Genomic DNA, 16,249 nt, shown 5'->3' with positions numbered 1-16,249 from the left:
TAGTGTCCTCCTCCCCCTAGCAACGCAGCCGGACGTCCTTCCGGCTGCAGAGGGGAGGAGGAGGTGCCGGGGGCAGCCTGCTGCTGCTTCCCGGCATCTAGCCAGTGTGGGGACCACGGGGAGGTGACGGAGACCCCCCGCAGACCACCTAACAGGTATCGCGGGGGGCCTCCGTCACCGCATCGCGATGTTGATCGCATATGTTAGTACATATGCGATCAACATCGCTGCGGTAACCGGCGAGGGGCGGCGATGTATGTTAATACATCCCGCCCATGGTGTCTAATCTTGAAAATTTGTTCAGTTTTGGGATGTTTGAAAACCGAACCTGTATCCATGTATTTGCAAGTTGTGCAAGAAAGGCACCTTTGGCATCCTGGTTTGGACAACTGTCTTCTTGTTTGTGTGATATCAGTTTTGACAAGAATGTCACGTAAGCTCCGCCCCCTCTTATAACAGGGCATGATGGACGTCTGCTTAAAACAGGGTAATGATGGATCCGTGCTAACAATGGGCCACAGGGCCTTGGTAGCACGGGTTATCACTGAGCTGGCTGTTGTGTACTCTGTTACCAGTGGGACTTTGTTCATGTTGTTTTTAGTTGATTGGGCAAAGAGTGTTTCCCTCGGGATATGCAAGATATCCTGTTTGATGGATTCTAAAGTACGTTTGTCGTATCCCCTTTGAATGAACTGTGTCACGACATGATCAAGTGCTGGTGCAAGTTGTGCCTGATCGCTTGTGATTCTGGCAATCCTGAGCATCTGGGATCGGGGGAGACCCTTCTTGAGTGCCGGAGGATGGAAGCTATTGTGCATCAACAGGGTGTTACGGTCCGTAGGTTTGTAATATACGGATGTGTGTATTTTGTGGTTAACAATATTGATTAGTACGTCCAGAAAATGTATGGACGATCGGCTGGATTCAAAATTGAATTTAATTGGAGAATCTCTGTGATTGATATTCGCGCATAAATTTGCCAATGCGAAGGCGCCCCCTGTCCAGAATAGCAGCAAGTCGTCAATGTACCGTTTGTACAGTAAGATATCCGCACGTAATGTGTCAGAGCCAAAGAGTGCACGTTCTTGGGCGAACATATATACATTGGCGTAACTTGGCGCCACATTTGATCCCATGGCACACCCGGTGAGTTGGACATAGAAGTCACCATTATGTAAAAAGTAGTTGTGTGTGAGTGTTTGTTACTTTGGTCTGGCACAACTGTAACTTATCCTTTGAAACCTTGTGTCCCGTATTAGAAAGATGAAACAGAAGCTGTTTTGTGTCTCTCAAGGACGATTCGAGTGAATCAGAACACAGCAGTAAGTCATCTACATACTGTATTAATACTGATCCGCTCTCAGGTTGAAAGGATTGTAAACAATCATGCAAAGCCTGTGAGAAAATACTTGGGCTGTCAATGAAACCTTGTAATCGAGTCCAGGTGTACTGTACTCCTCTGTATGTAAATGCAAACAAATATTGGCTGTCAGGGTGCAGAGGAACCAAAAAGAAAGCGGAGCAGAGGTCAATCACAGTGAACAATTTTGCAGTGGGAGGGATTTGCATAAGGATGACAGCTGGATTTGGCACTACGGGGAATTGTCTCTAAACTATTTTGTTGATCCCCCTTAGATCCTGCACTAGCCTGTAACCCCTCCCCCCACTCTTTTTCACAGGGAAGATGGGACTATTGGCAGTGCTGGACATCCTAACCAGAATGCCCTGTTGTAGCAAGCGCTCTATTACTGGGTAAACTCCTAACTCCACCTCTGGCTTCAGAGGATACTGTGGGATTTTTGGAGCTATCCTACCATCTTTTACTTGAACTACTACAGGAGCTACATTTGCCATCAATCCAGTGTCTTGTCCATCCTTGGTCCAAAGTGACTCCGGTATCTGGGAGATCATTTCCTCTACCTTGGATGGACACCTGTCTGTAACAGCAGTGTGTGACATTAACCTTTGAGGGGAGTCTAGCATATCCTGCACTTCCTGAGCGTGATTCTCGGGTATATCTAAGAACACACCTCCAGGAGTACAATATATGACACACCCCATCTTACACAGTAAATCTCTCCCAAGGAGATTAGTCGGAGCCAATGCAGCCAGCAGAAAAGAATGCTTGGTCTGCAAAGGCCCTATCGTAATCTCTGCTGGTTTACTTAAAGGGTAGTGTTGTACTACTCCTGTTACTCCCATGGCTGGAATTGTTTTACCAGTGTTTTTCATACCCACCGTTGAATTTAACACTGACTTGGCCGTCCCCGTATCTACAAGGAAAGGTAGTGATCTACCAGCTACATCAATTGCGACCTCAGGTTAATTTCCAAGGCTCGCAATTAATTTCACTGGCTGCAGACTACAGGTGTGGCCCCACCCCTATTGTATGTGGTGACCTCCCCGCATTGCGCTGGCAGCTACAACATGTGAAGGGGGTAACTGGGAACTTTCAGAGACCTGCCAGTCTCTCCTTGGTGGGTACCTCTTTGTTTCCCCTGCATGCGGTTCATAACCTCTTCTCTGCAGTCCCTGATCCCAATTACGTGTGTCATGTTGTTGTCTAGGGGGTCGATATACCTTATGTGTGTCTCTAAACATACAGCTTCATGCAAAATGACCTTCTCTCTGACAGTTAAAACATGTTATCACATTCGACTTACCAACAGGGGTCTGGGGTTTATGCTGATGAGGCCTGGTTGTAAGGGCTTGTATACTTACGGTCATCAGCTTATCGCCCTGTGACTCCCTGTGCCTAATGATGTTCCGATCATGCTCAATAGTGGTCTCTCTCAAAGCAGCCACCGACAAACCTCTCCAGTTAGGTTGAGTGGTTTGTACCCTAGTTCTCAACACTTCCTTTAACCCATCCATTAATACAGAAACCGCCACTTCCCTATGGTGCACATTACTCTTAATGTCTTCTATTCCAGTATACTTAGCCATTTCCTGCAGTGCCCGATGGAAATAATCAGGAGCAGTTTCACCTTCTTTTTGTCTTATGGAGAAGATTTTGTTCCTCTTGACAACAGCTGGGAAATATACTCCTAACTGCAGGTTGATCCGTCTTACATTGTCCTGATTGTACTCATCAGTGAGAGGCATCTCTTCATCTAACCTACAATCAGTGATGAATTTCGCAGGGTCGATATTGGAGGGCAAACATGCCCTCAGCAATGTCCGCCAATCTTTGTTATTGGGTTCTGCGGAGTTACCTAGTTCTTTAATAAACCTTTGGCTTGCAACTAGATCTTTCCTAGGATCAGGAAATTCAGACATAATTGTCCTTAATTCTGTCCGGGACCAGGGGCAATGCATTGCAATGTTCCTGACGGGAGTGACTCCCTGAGCGTCAGTCTTTCCATTTGGGTGTCACAACTGAGGGCCTGAGCTGACGGGAGGCAGCCTCAGTTGTAGGGGCTGAGATGTACCGGAACCTGGGAGGTTGTATCAGACCCCTGGACATGTAAGTAACATGAATAATAACTGCCCGAAGGCGTGACCACGACAACTTAGATAAAAGTCAATGATGTTTATTATGACAACTCCGCAACACAGCAGCAGTAAAAGAAAACGTAAAAGTCAGCAAAGAATAAATACAGTTCCTGGGTACTACAGGGTGGCAAGGGCCACAGGGCACTGGTAGTGTGAGATAGTTCTTATAATCTTCTAGATGGAAAGTCCTTACCAGGCCCGACTGTAGCAATGGAGATAACCCAGGATTGTACCAGCTGGTGTTCCAGGAAAAGCTGGGTTGCTGAAGATAAAACGGCTGCTGTGGATACTGGCTGGAACCAGACTGTTGTTAGCACGGAGTGGATACTGGCTGGAACCAGTTAAATAATAAATGATCTTGGGAGCGATGAAATATGAACTGAAATGTAGAACTTGAGAGCGGAGAAATAATAATACCGGTGGAGAGTGGTAAAGTGTAGAAAGGACACCGGCCCTTTAAGAGAAGCTGTACTCTGCTGGAAGCTGAGCTGGAAGCAGGTGATGTTGTAGCTGGAAACAGGTGAGTCCAGAATGGATCGGAGAGTCAGGCTACACCGCAGGTGGAATGCTGGTGCGGGTCTCTATGGTGGAAGTCTTGAGACAGGAGCTGGAACCTGGAAGACAATCACAGGAGAGAGACAAACAGGAACTAGGTTTGACAACCAAAGCACTGACGCCTTCCTTGCTCAGGCACAGTGTATTTATACCTGCAGCAAGGAAGGGATTGGCTAGGCAATTATGCAGATTATCAATACTGAGAACAGATTGGTGGAAATGATCAGCTGACAGAATCCAAGATGGCTGCGCCCATGCAGACACTTGGAGGGAAGTTTGGTTTGTAATCCATGTGGTAATGAAAACAGTAATGGCGGCGCCGGCCACCGGAGACAGGAGGCGCCAGGCTGACAGATGCACATCCAACCACGCGGACACAGCGGAGGCCGCGGCTGACGTAATCGCCACTCAGACACTCTGCATGCAGAAGTTCAGGGACGGCGGCGGAGGCCGCGGGAGACGCCATGCCAGGTGTAATATGGCGTTTACTGTGACAGCGTCCCAGAGTGACAGGAGAGGATACAGGAATGTACACATCAGGATAACAGATGGGATCCGGTCCTGGAGCGCTGAGCCAGCCTTAGGAGGCATCTGATGGGTAAGAAATGGCGTCCAGATACCCGGATCGTGACAGCACCCCCCCCTTTAGGAGCAGCCCCAGGACACTTCTTTGGCTTTTGAGGAAACTTGGAATGGAATCTCCGGACCAAGGCAGGAGCATGGACATCAGAAGCATTGGTCCATGAACGTTCCTCAGGACCATAACCCTTCCAGTCAATAAGATATTGTAGTTGACCGTAACGGTGACGTGAGTCCAGGATCTTGGCCACTTCATACTCAACGCCTCGTTGAGTTTGGACTTTCGGAGTTGGAGGAAGTGAGGAATGAAACCGATTCAAGATCAGCGGTTTCAACAGGGAAACATGGAATGTCCTGGGTATTTTTAAGAAGGGAGGCAACTGGAGTCTGTAAGCAACAGGATTGATGACTTGTTCAATCTTGAAAGGACCGATATAGCGAGGTGCAAACTTCATACTGGGAACTCTTAACCTCAAATTCTTCGTGGATAACCATACCCGATCACCCACCTTGAGAGCAGGAACTGCTCGACGCTTCTTATCCGCAAACTTCTTGTACCTGAACGATGCCTTGAGCAGAGCTGATCGTACGCTCTTCCAGATATTGGCAAACTGATGCAAGGTGATATCCACTGCGGGAACAGAAGTTGCTGGAAGCGGTTGGAACTCAGGGACTTTAGGGTGGAATCCAAAGTTAGTGAAGAATGGTGTTGAAGCAGATGAAGAATGATACTGGTTGTTATGACAGAACTCGGCCCAGGGAAGTAATTGAACCCAGTCATCTTGAGAGGAGGACACATAGATGCGGAGGAAGGCCTCCAAGTCCTGATTCACCCTCTCGGTTTGACCATTGGTCTGAGGATGGTAAGCCGTGGAAAACTTTAGCTTGACTTGGAGGACTTGACATAAACTTCGCCAGAATTTGGCTGTGAATTGAACTCTTCGATCTGAGATAATTTCTTCAGGAAGACCGTGGAGTCGGAAGATCTCTTGTATGAATACTTGAGCCAACTTGGAAGCTGACGGAAGACCGGTGAGAGGAATGAAGTGTGCCATCTTGGTGAACCGGTCAACTACCACCCAGATGGTATTGAACTTGTTGCACATGGGTAAATCTGTAATAAAATCCATCGACAAATGGGTCCAAGGTCGACGGGGAACAGATAGTGGAACCAGTTGCCCCGCAGGCGACTGGCGGGATACCTTATGTTGAGCACACTTTGGGCAAGATGCAATAAACTCCAAGACGTCCTTTTTCAGAGTTGGCCACCAATAGGACCTAGAGATAAACTCCAGGGTTTTTTGGATACCTGTATGTCCGGCAAAACGGGAAGCATGGGCCCAATGCATGAGCTTCTTCCTTAGCATCGGTTTCACAAAACTTTTCCCTGATGGGGGCGTAGAGTCCATCCCTACCGTGGAGAATGCCAACGGATTTATAATAGGATGCTTGTCTGAAGACTCTGACTCATTTTCTTGCTCCCATGAGCGGGAAAGGGCATCGGCCTTGCGATTCTGAGAGCCCGGACAGAACTGGAGTTTAAAGTCGAACCTGGAAAAGAAAAGTGCCCATCTGGCCTGACGAGGGTTGAGACATTGTGCGCCTATCAGATATAAAAGGTTCTTGTGGTCTGTAAGTATGGTGATTGAATGAGAAGCTCCCTCCAACAGATACCTCCACTCTTCTAGAGCGAGCTTGATGGCTAGCAACTCCTGGTCGCCAATGGCATAGTTGCGCTCAGCTGGGGAGAACTTCCGGGAGAAGAAACTGCAAGGGTGTAAATGGCCATCTTTAGCCCTCTGAGATAACACCGTTCCTACTCCAACGGAGGAGGCATCCACCTCTAAGATGAAAGGAGAGTCGATGTCAGGCTGTTTCAGAACAGGCGCAGAGATGAACCTTTGTTTTAAAAGATGAAATGCTTGCATGGCTTCTTCAGACCACTTGGACGGGTTAGCACCCTTCTTAGTGAAAGCAGTAATAGGCGCCACAATGGTGGAAAAGTCTCGTATAAACTTTCGGTAATAGTTGGCGAACCCTAAGAACCTCTGGACCCCTTTGAGGGTTAAGGGTACCGGCCAATTTTGGATTGCTTGTAGTTTCTCAGGATCCATCTCTAGTCCGGAACCGGACACAATGTACCCTAGAAACGGAATGGACTTGACTTCAAAGACGCATTTTTCTAATTTGCAATAGAGATGATTGACACGGAGACGGGACAGAACCTCTTTAACCCAAAAACGATGTTACTCTAAATCGTTGGCAAAAATGAGGATATCGTCTAGATAGAACACGACATGACGGTATAGAATGTCTCTGAAGATCTCATTGACAAAATGCTGGAAGACAGCTGGAGCATTGCTCAATCCGAAGGGCATGACGAGGTACTCATAATGTCCGTCACGGGTGTTAAAGGCGGTCTTCCACTCGTCACCCTCACGGATCCGGATGAGATTGTATGCACCTCTCAAGTCCAGCTTTGTAAAGATGGTAGCTCCGCTAACTCTGTCAAAGAGCTCAGTAATCAGGGGTAAAGGATAACGGTTCTTGATGGTAATGTCATTCAAACCTCTGTAGTCAATGCACGGCCGCAGACCACCATCTTTCTTTTTTACAAAAAAGAAGCCTGCGCCGGCTGGAGAAGAAGAAGGTCGAATGAACCCCTTTGCTAGGTTCTCTTTAATATATTCCTCCATAGAATGCGTCTCAGGCAGAGACAACGGATAAGTTCGGCCTCGAGGTGGAACCTTCCCTGGAACGAGATCAATCGGGCAGTCCCATTCTCTATGAGGAGGAAGGATATCAGCAGAAGCTTTACTGAACACATCCGTGAAATCTTGATATGGAGGAGGTGGAACATCAGACGACCTGGGGGAGGAAGAACAGACAGGCAATACTTTAAACAAACATGTCTCAGCACAGGAGGAACCCCATGTCAGGATTTGCGTAGTCGTCCAATCAATTGTAGGATTGTGAAGACGGAGCCATGGAAGGCCCAGGACCACAGGATGTGTGGCTCTTGGAATCACTAAAAAAGAAATAAGTTCGGAATGAAGAACTCCCACTCTCAGACGAACTGGTAGAGTCCTTAAAGAAATAACTGCATCAAAAATTTTGCTGCCATCCACGGCAGTTAAAGAAATGGACGAAGGAAGTCTCTCGGTCGGTAGGGACCACCGTTTAACATAGGCTTCGGTAATAAAGTTCCCAGCTGCTCCGGAATCAAGGAGGGCAATGACGTTCCGATAACGTTGAGCAACTTGAAGCGAGACTGGGAGATTACAATCTTGAGGAGATGGAGAGGAGATCATTACTCCTAGCCGGCCCTCTCCTTGGCGAGCTAGGATTTGGAGTTTCCCGGACGTTTGGGACAGGCATTAATGGTGTGAGACGGAGCTGCACAATAGAGACAGAGAGACTCGGAGAGACGTCTTCGGCGCTCAGCAGGAGTTAAACGGGAACGGCCAAGTTGCATGGGCTCATCTTTAGATGGTGACAGTTGACGAGGAGGAGGAGCAGAAGATTTTGGAGCAGATGATCTTCCACGCTCAGTTGCTCTCTCTCTGAAACGTAAATCAACTTTCGTGCAGAGTGAGATTAGCTCATCTAACTTAGAAGGTAAGTCTCTGGTAGCTAACTCATCTTTAATACGCTCAGATAAGCCATGCCAGAATGCAGCATACAGGGCCTCGTCGTTCCATGCCAGTTCGGATGCCAGGATCTGGAACTGTATCAGATATTGTCCTACAGTACGTGACCCCTGGCGTAAACGGAGAATCTCGGATGAAGCTGAGGTTACCCGGCCTGGCTCGTCGAAGATGCGCCTGAATGTTGACACGAAGGCAGTGTAGGAAGATAGCAGGGTGTCGGACCTCTCCCATAACGGTGATGCCCAATCAAGGGCTGAGCCACTGAGAAGAGAAATAATGTAGGCAATTTTTGTACGGTCACTGGGAAAATTGCCAGGTTGTAGCTCAAACTGAATCTCACACTGGTTGAGAAATCCCCTGCAGAATCTTGGAGATCCGTCAAATTTTGCTGGCGTTGGAAGATGAAGACGTGGAGCAGAAATGGGTAAGGTGGGTGGGGTTATAGCTGGAGTCACTGTGGTTGACGCACCAGACGCGCCTGATCCACGGAGAGTTGTCTGAATCCCATCCAGCCGAGTAGAGAGATCCTGGAGACAGCGGATGATGTGGCCCTGTGCAGCCTCCTGATGTTCTAGTCGGGCTGCCAGTTCTTGCATCGGCCTGGCCGCTTGATCCTGGTCTCCGGCTGGATTCATTAGGTCAGTGCTTACTGTCACAACTGAGGGCCTGAGCTGACGGGAGGCAGCCTCAGTTGTAGGGGCTGAGATGTACCGGAACCTGGGAGGTTGTATCAGACCCCTGGACATGTAAGTAACATGAATAATAACTGCCCGAAGGCGTGACCACGACAACTTGGATAAAAGTCAATGATGTTTATTATGACAACTCCGCAACACAGCAGCAGTAAAAGAAAACGTAAAAGTCAGCAAAGAATAAATACAGTTCCTGGGTACTACAGGATGGCAGGAGCCACAGGGCACTGGTAGTGTGAGATAGTTCTTATAATCTTCTAGATGGAAAGTCCTTACCAGGCCCGACTGTAGCAATGGAGATAACCCAGGATTGTGCCAGCTGGTGTTCCAGGAAAAGCTGGGTTGCTGAAGATAAAACGGCTGCTGTGGATACTGGCTGGAACCAGACTGTTGTTAGCACGGAGTGGATACTGGCTGGAACCAGTTAAATAATAAATGATCTTGGGAGCGATGAAATATGAACTGAAATGTAGAACTTGAGAGCGGAGAAATAATAATACCGGTGGAGAGTGGTAAAGTGTAGAAAGGACACCGGCCCTTTAAGAGAAGCTGTACTCTGCTGGAAGCTGAGCTGAAAGCAGGTGATGTTGTAGCTGGAAACAGGTGAGTCCAGAATGGATCGGAGAGTCAGGCTACACCGCAGGTGGAATGCTGGTGCGGGTCTCTATGGTGGAAGTCTTGAGACAGGAGCTGGAACCTGGAAGACAATCACAGGAGAGAGACAAACAGGAACTAGGTTTGACAACCAAAGCACTGACGCCTTCCTTGCTCAGGCACAGTGTATTTATACCTGCAGCAAGGAAGGGATTGGCTAGGCAATTATGCAGATTATCAATACTGAGAACAGATTGGTGGAAATGATCAGCTGACAGAATCCAAGATGGCTGCGCCCATGCAGACACTTGGAGGGAAGTTTGGTTTGTAATCCATGTGGTAATGAAAACAGTAATGGCGGCGCCGGCCACCGGAGACAGGAGGCGCCAGGCTGACAGATGCACATCCAACCACGCGGACACAGCGGAGGCCGCGGCTGACGTAATCGCCACTCAGACACTCTGCATGCAGAAGTTCAGGGACGGCGGCGGAGGCCGCGGGAGACGCCATGCCAGGTGTAATATGGCGTTTACTGTGACAGCGTCCCAGAGTGACAGGAGAGGATACAGGAATGTACACATCAGGATAACAGATGGGATCCGGTCCTGGAGCGCTGAGCCAGCCTTAGGAGGCATCTGATGGGTAAGAAATGGCGTCCAGATACCCGGATCGTGACAGCGGGACTGCAATTACCCTGACAGGATTACGTTCAATCACATCACTCTGGGTTGATTCTACAATGTGTGGTGTAATTGTTTCTGCATAATGTACAGTACCGTACTTACCTGTGGACACGACCTCACCTGTCCCTCCACTAGGGGCCTTTGCTACTCCTCTTACTGGTTGGGCCGTGCCCACTGTAGTCTCTCGTATGGTGGCTGCTAGAGAGAGTGCCGATATTGTGGTAGGCTCATCTTCCTAGTCACAGTCCTGAGGGAAGTTTAAGACAGGATACAACTTGCACGGGTTAGCATTAGCATCAATACCCTTATCCACTTTACTCTTATCGTTATTACATTTATTAAGTGCACTATTATCATATACCAGTATGCCATTCTCTGTAGCCACTTTCTCTCCTGTTATGTATGGTGGTGGTGGTGGTGGTGCGGTAGCTATCAGTTTTCTGATAGGGTTGGAACCAGCTGCTTGAGCTAATCACCGTTGTATCTCACCTTCCTGTTGCCATAACTGTAAATAATCATAATGTCTAATCCGTTGCTTTCCGGATTTTATCAGACATATCCTTCTCCTTAAATTTTGCAAAACCTCAGGATTAAAACTGCCCACCCTAGGGAACTTTTTCCCATCGTTCACAGTCATACGTTCCCACTCATTGCATAAGACCTCTGCGTGTGATCCATATTTTTCACACATTATATACCTCGCCGACCCTACTGGCCGCGGAATTATACCAACCTGAACCTTGGTTGGTCGTCCCTTACTTGAGCAACTGGCCCCCATTCTTTGCAGGTATTGCCTTCTCAGCGAATTCCTACAAAAACCAAGTTCCCAGAGGTAAGGCAACGGTGAAAGTTCAACAAGTGCTCTCACTCACTTTCGCCCACGTCGGCCAATACACCCACACACCGTCCTCAGTGCTAGCGTACCCAACCCAGGGCCCCTGTGTAACCTCTATTTACTGGGAGCGTGTGGGAGTATGCTACCCTCCCCAGTAAGTATCAGTTGCTGGAGAATTCCTGAGTGATCAGCGAACCTCCCTTAAAATAAAAAAAACCTACACAAATCACGTCAAGTGTACAAATAGCGTTTATGATCCCGCAAAGTGTACGCAAATTGCGTAATGGGTATCAAGGTAACCAACTAATGCACACAATAACGTGCGGTACAGTCGCACTGCGTATAAGTATCTATTACTTATCCGCTGAACGACCAACAGAATCGATTGTTTAGGCTGCGAAACCTCAGCCGGAGCGTATTCTAAAAACGGGCCTATATGGGTACTACGCCAACCCCCGGGGCTGCGCTCTCTACCTCTGACCTTTCTCAAGTCAGGGTTTTCAGAACTTCGCAGGGTACTTTAAGCGGATTTCTGACTTCACCGACCTTTTGGGTCTGCTGATTGCTACCTTGCTCCTTTATACCTTATACAATGTTAACGTGAGAAGGCCACTCCCACACCACCACGTGTTCACTTCACTGGTGTCCTTCGACGAGATCCCGAATTCCGGGGTTCACAAAACCTTTATTTGCATACACACGCTCGTTCACTTCATATACACTTTGATTTTTCTGTACAGAAAATTACTTTCATTCAGGTAACACAGGCTAATCCCAGAGGTGATGCAACGAGAGGAGGTTCTTTTAAACTAAAATTTTGGAAACTGAACAAATTTGTGCTATTATCTCGTGGACTAAAACAATGTTATCGTGTGATTTGTATTTAGTGGGCGTATCTGCACGCACGTTGCGTAAACACGCCACGTATGTAGGCCTTTGCATTGCGTACGCAGTCTCGCGCGCGGTCAGAGACACGTGTACACATACGTCGTTTGAGTAGACACATGCACATTAGTGGCTTGCTGGAGGTCATTTTGCTGGCAGTGCTCCTCCTGTTCCTCCTTGCATAAAGGCGGAGGTAGCGGTCCTGCTGCTGGGTTGTTGCCCTCCTACGGCCTCCTCCACGTCTCCTGATGTACTGGCCTGTCTCCTGGTAGCACCTCCATGCTCTGGACACTACGCTGACAGACACAGCAAACCTTCTTGCCAAAGCTCGCATTGATGTGCCATCCTGGATGAGCTGCACTACCTGAGCCACTTGTGTGGGTTGTAGGGAGGTCATACAGGCACGTGGAGGCCACACACACTACTGAGCCTCATTTTGACTTGTTTTAAGGACATTACATCAAAGTTAGATCAGCCTGTAGTGTGTTTTTCCACTTTAATTTTGAGGGTGACTCCAAATCCAGACCTCCATGGGTTAATAAATTTGATTTCCATTGATAATTTTTGTGTGATTTTGTTGTCAGCACATTCAACTATGTAAAGAACAAAGTATTTAATAAGAATATTTCATTCATTCAGATCTAGGATGTGCTATTTTAGTGCTCCCTTTATTTTTTTGAGCAGTGTATATATATATATATATATATATATATAGCAGTATCACTGAACTGGACTTATACACCAGTACCACTGTAATTATACGGCAGGATCAATGGATTTATACAGCAGTATCACTGGACATATATACGGCAGTATCACTGGACATATACGGCAGTATCACTGGACATATACGGCAGTATCACTAGACATATACGGCAGTATCACTGGACATATACGGCAGTATCACTGGACATATACGGCAGTATCACTGGACATATACGGCAGTATCACTGGACTGGACTTATACTCCAGTACCACTGTAATTATGTGGCAGAATCACTGGAATTATACGGCAGTACCGCTGGACATATGGCAGCAGAGGACACCACTGTGACTGGACAAATACAGCACAAGACACGGACACTGAGGACGGAGACACGTCCTCTCTGTACAGTCTCCAATGCCGGAGTGAAAATGGCGGTGACGCGCGGCTCCTTATATGGAATTCAAACTCTGCAAGAATCCGACAGCGGGATGATGACGTTTTGCTTTGTTCTGGATTCCGAGTCAGGTGGGAAAACACCCGAGCCTGACTCAGATCCGGGCTTGTGACGTGAAGTCCGCTAGGGTTCGGTTCTCTGAGAACCGAACCCGCTCATCTCTAGTTTTGAGGGAATGTGTCTGACGTCAGCTCCGGCCCCTATCAGCAGGATTCAGTCGCACCTGGAGGAGTGAGAAAATACACTCCCACTGGAGGCGGCGACTATCTGATCGCAGGACAGCAAACAACGCAGCCCAGCGATCAGATCTGAATTAGGCCCTACGCACAGAGGTGACACAGGGGGTGCAGCCTGTGGCTATAGGACATGCTGGGGTTTGTAGTCCCATAACAGCTACGTGATCCTAATACCCAGAGAGCGGTGCACCATGCACAGGGTAGACATAGAGGCGGGTGCAGGTTGGTACCTGTAGTATCATATCGGGCTGCGCTGGGTGATACTGGCAGCCATAACACCAGTGCAAGGTTCACAGTGATGACGTCATGGAGGTATTTCCGGCGGGTGGGTGACGCGGTCAGTGTGCGCTGGAAGCAGCCAGATCCCTGGGAGATGTTGCTGGTGCTTGTTCCCGAGAAGCCGAGAGGCTGCTGCCAGATCCCCGAGGACAACATGCAGCAGGTGAGATGCCGGGGTGTAGGCGCGGAGCCATGCCCGGTACCGGGAGATCAGCCAGAGCCCAGTGTATGTGTCCAGGGGTTAAAGTGAGCAGGAACAGGGCAGAACTGCATTCCGTCCGTTCCATTTCCACCTCCTCCGGCTCACCTACCCTAGAATGTGTGCCCGGCCTCCGGGGAGATGCCGGGCACCGGTGAGATTGTGTTGCCAGCGAGGCGCCCAGCTCATGATGTATCTCCTATAGTTCCGAGGAGCGGACAGCCAGACAGAGGGCAGCGGTCGGATGCAAGAGCGGGGCTTAAGGTGAGTATTGTTTTTTTTTCTTTGTGTGTGTGTGGGCTGGTATTCAGTTGTTGGGATCCCGGCGCACAGTATACCGGCGCCGGAATTCCCGACAACCGGCATACCGACACCTTTTCTCCCTCTTGGGGGTCCACAACCCCCCTTGAGGGAGAACAGACAGCACGGCGTGTGTAGTGCGGTGAACGCAGCAAGGCCGAAAGGGGCTCATTTGCGCTCGCCCCGCTGTCGGCAAGCCGGCGGTCGGGATCCCGGCGCTGGTATCTCATACTACACCTGTGTGTGTGTAAGCGGCGCTTCTACATGGGGCATTACCACTAGGGGTTAAACTACTGAGTGCATAACTACAAGGGCATTACCACTGAGGGCATAACTATGACGGGGGCATTACCACTGGGGTCTAATCTACAGGGGGCATTACCACTGGGGGCTAATCTACAGGGGGCATAACTATGGGGGCATTACCACTGGGGGCTAATCTACAGGGGGCATAACTATGGGGGCATAGGGGGTCATTCCGAGTTGTTCGCTAGCTGCTTTCATTCGCTGTGCAGCGATGAGGCAAAAAAACGGTACTTATGCGGTGCAATGCGCACGCGCGACGTACTATTACAAAGAACGTTGTAGTTTCACACAGGGTCCAGCGAAGCTTTTCAGTCGCAATGGCAGCCGCAGAGAGGGCATTTCTGGGTGTCAACTGACCATTTTCAGGGAGTGTTCGGAAAAACGCAGGCGTGGCTGGACGAACACAGGGTGTGTTTGTGACGTCAAAACAGGAACTGAATAGTATGAAGTGATCGCAAGCGCTGAGTAGGTATTGAGCTACTCAGAAACTGCACTGATCCTTTCGTGCGCACTTCTGCTAAGCTAAGATACACTCCCAGTGGGCGGCGGCATAGCGTTTGCACGGCTGCTAAAATCTGCTAGCGAGCGATCAACTCGGAATGACCACCATAACCACTGGGAGCTAAACTACAGGGGCATTACCACTGGGGGCTAAACTACAGGGGGCATAACTACGACAGGGCATTACTACTGGGGGCTAAACTACAGGGGGCATAACTACGGGTGCATTACCATTGGTGCATAACTATGGGGGCATTACCACTGGGGGCTAAACTACAGGGGGCATAACTACGGGTGCATTACCATTGGGGGCATAACTACGGGGGCATTACCACTGGGGGCTAATCTACGGGGGGCATAACCAATAGGGGCTAAATTACTGGGGTCATAACTATGGGGGCTAAACTACTGGGGGCATAACTACTGAGGGCAATACTACATGAGGGCATAACTACAGGGCATTAATACTGAGGGCAATACTTCAGGGGCACTATTACAGGGGGCAATGCTACACAGAGGCACTACCACTAGGGGCATTACCACTAGGGCCATTACTACTGGGGGCACTACTAATGAGGGCATTATATAGGGGGCACTTCATAAGGGGCATCACTCCTGGGGACAAAAGAGGCACTACTACTGGGGTCACTGCATAAGGGGCAACAATACTATCGGCTCTACATAGGGGGCACTACCACTACAGTGGATATTGCATAAGGAGCACTACTACTGTGGGCATTATGTGTATTAGGGGCGCTACTACTGTGGGCATTATGTGTATTAGGGGGTGCTACTACTGTGGGCATTATGTGTATTAGGGGTGCTACTACTGTGGGCATTATGTGTCTTAGGGGTGCTACTACTGTGGGCATTATGTGTATTAGAGGCGCTACTACTGTGGGCATTATGTGTATTAGGGGTGTTACTATTGTGGGCATTATGTGTATTAGGGGTGTTACTACTGTGGGCATTATGTGTATTAGGGGTGCTACTATTGTGGGCATTATGTGTATTAGGGGTGTTACTATTGTGGGCATTATGTGTATTAGGGGTGTTACTACTGTGGGCATTATGTGTATTAGGGGCGCTGCTACTACTGTGGGCATTATGTGTATTAGGGGTGCTACTACTGTGGGTATTGTGTATTAGGGGTGCTACTATTGTGGGCATTATGTGTATTAGGGGTGCTACTATTGTGGGCATTATGTGTATTAGGGGTGCTACTACTGTGGGCATTGTGTGTATTAGGGGTGTTACTATTGTGGGCATTGTGTGTATTAGGGGTGTTACTACTGTGGGC

The sequence above is a fragment of the Pseudophryne corroboree genome, chromosome 7 (genome assembly GCF_028390025.1).
Source record: "Pseudophryne corroboree isolate aPseCor3 chromosome 7, aPseCor3.hap2, whole genome shotgun sequence".
Lineage (NCBI taxonomy): Eukaryota > Metazoa > Chordata > Amphibia > Anura > Myobatrachidae > Pseudophryne > Pseudophryne corroboree.
Note: the sequence above shows the minus strand (reverse complement) of the source record.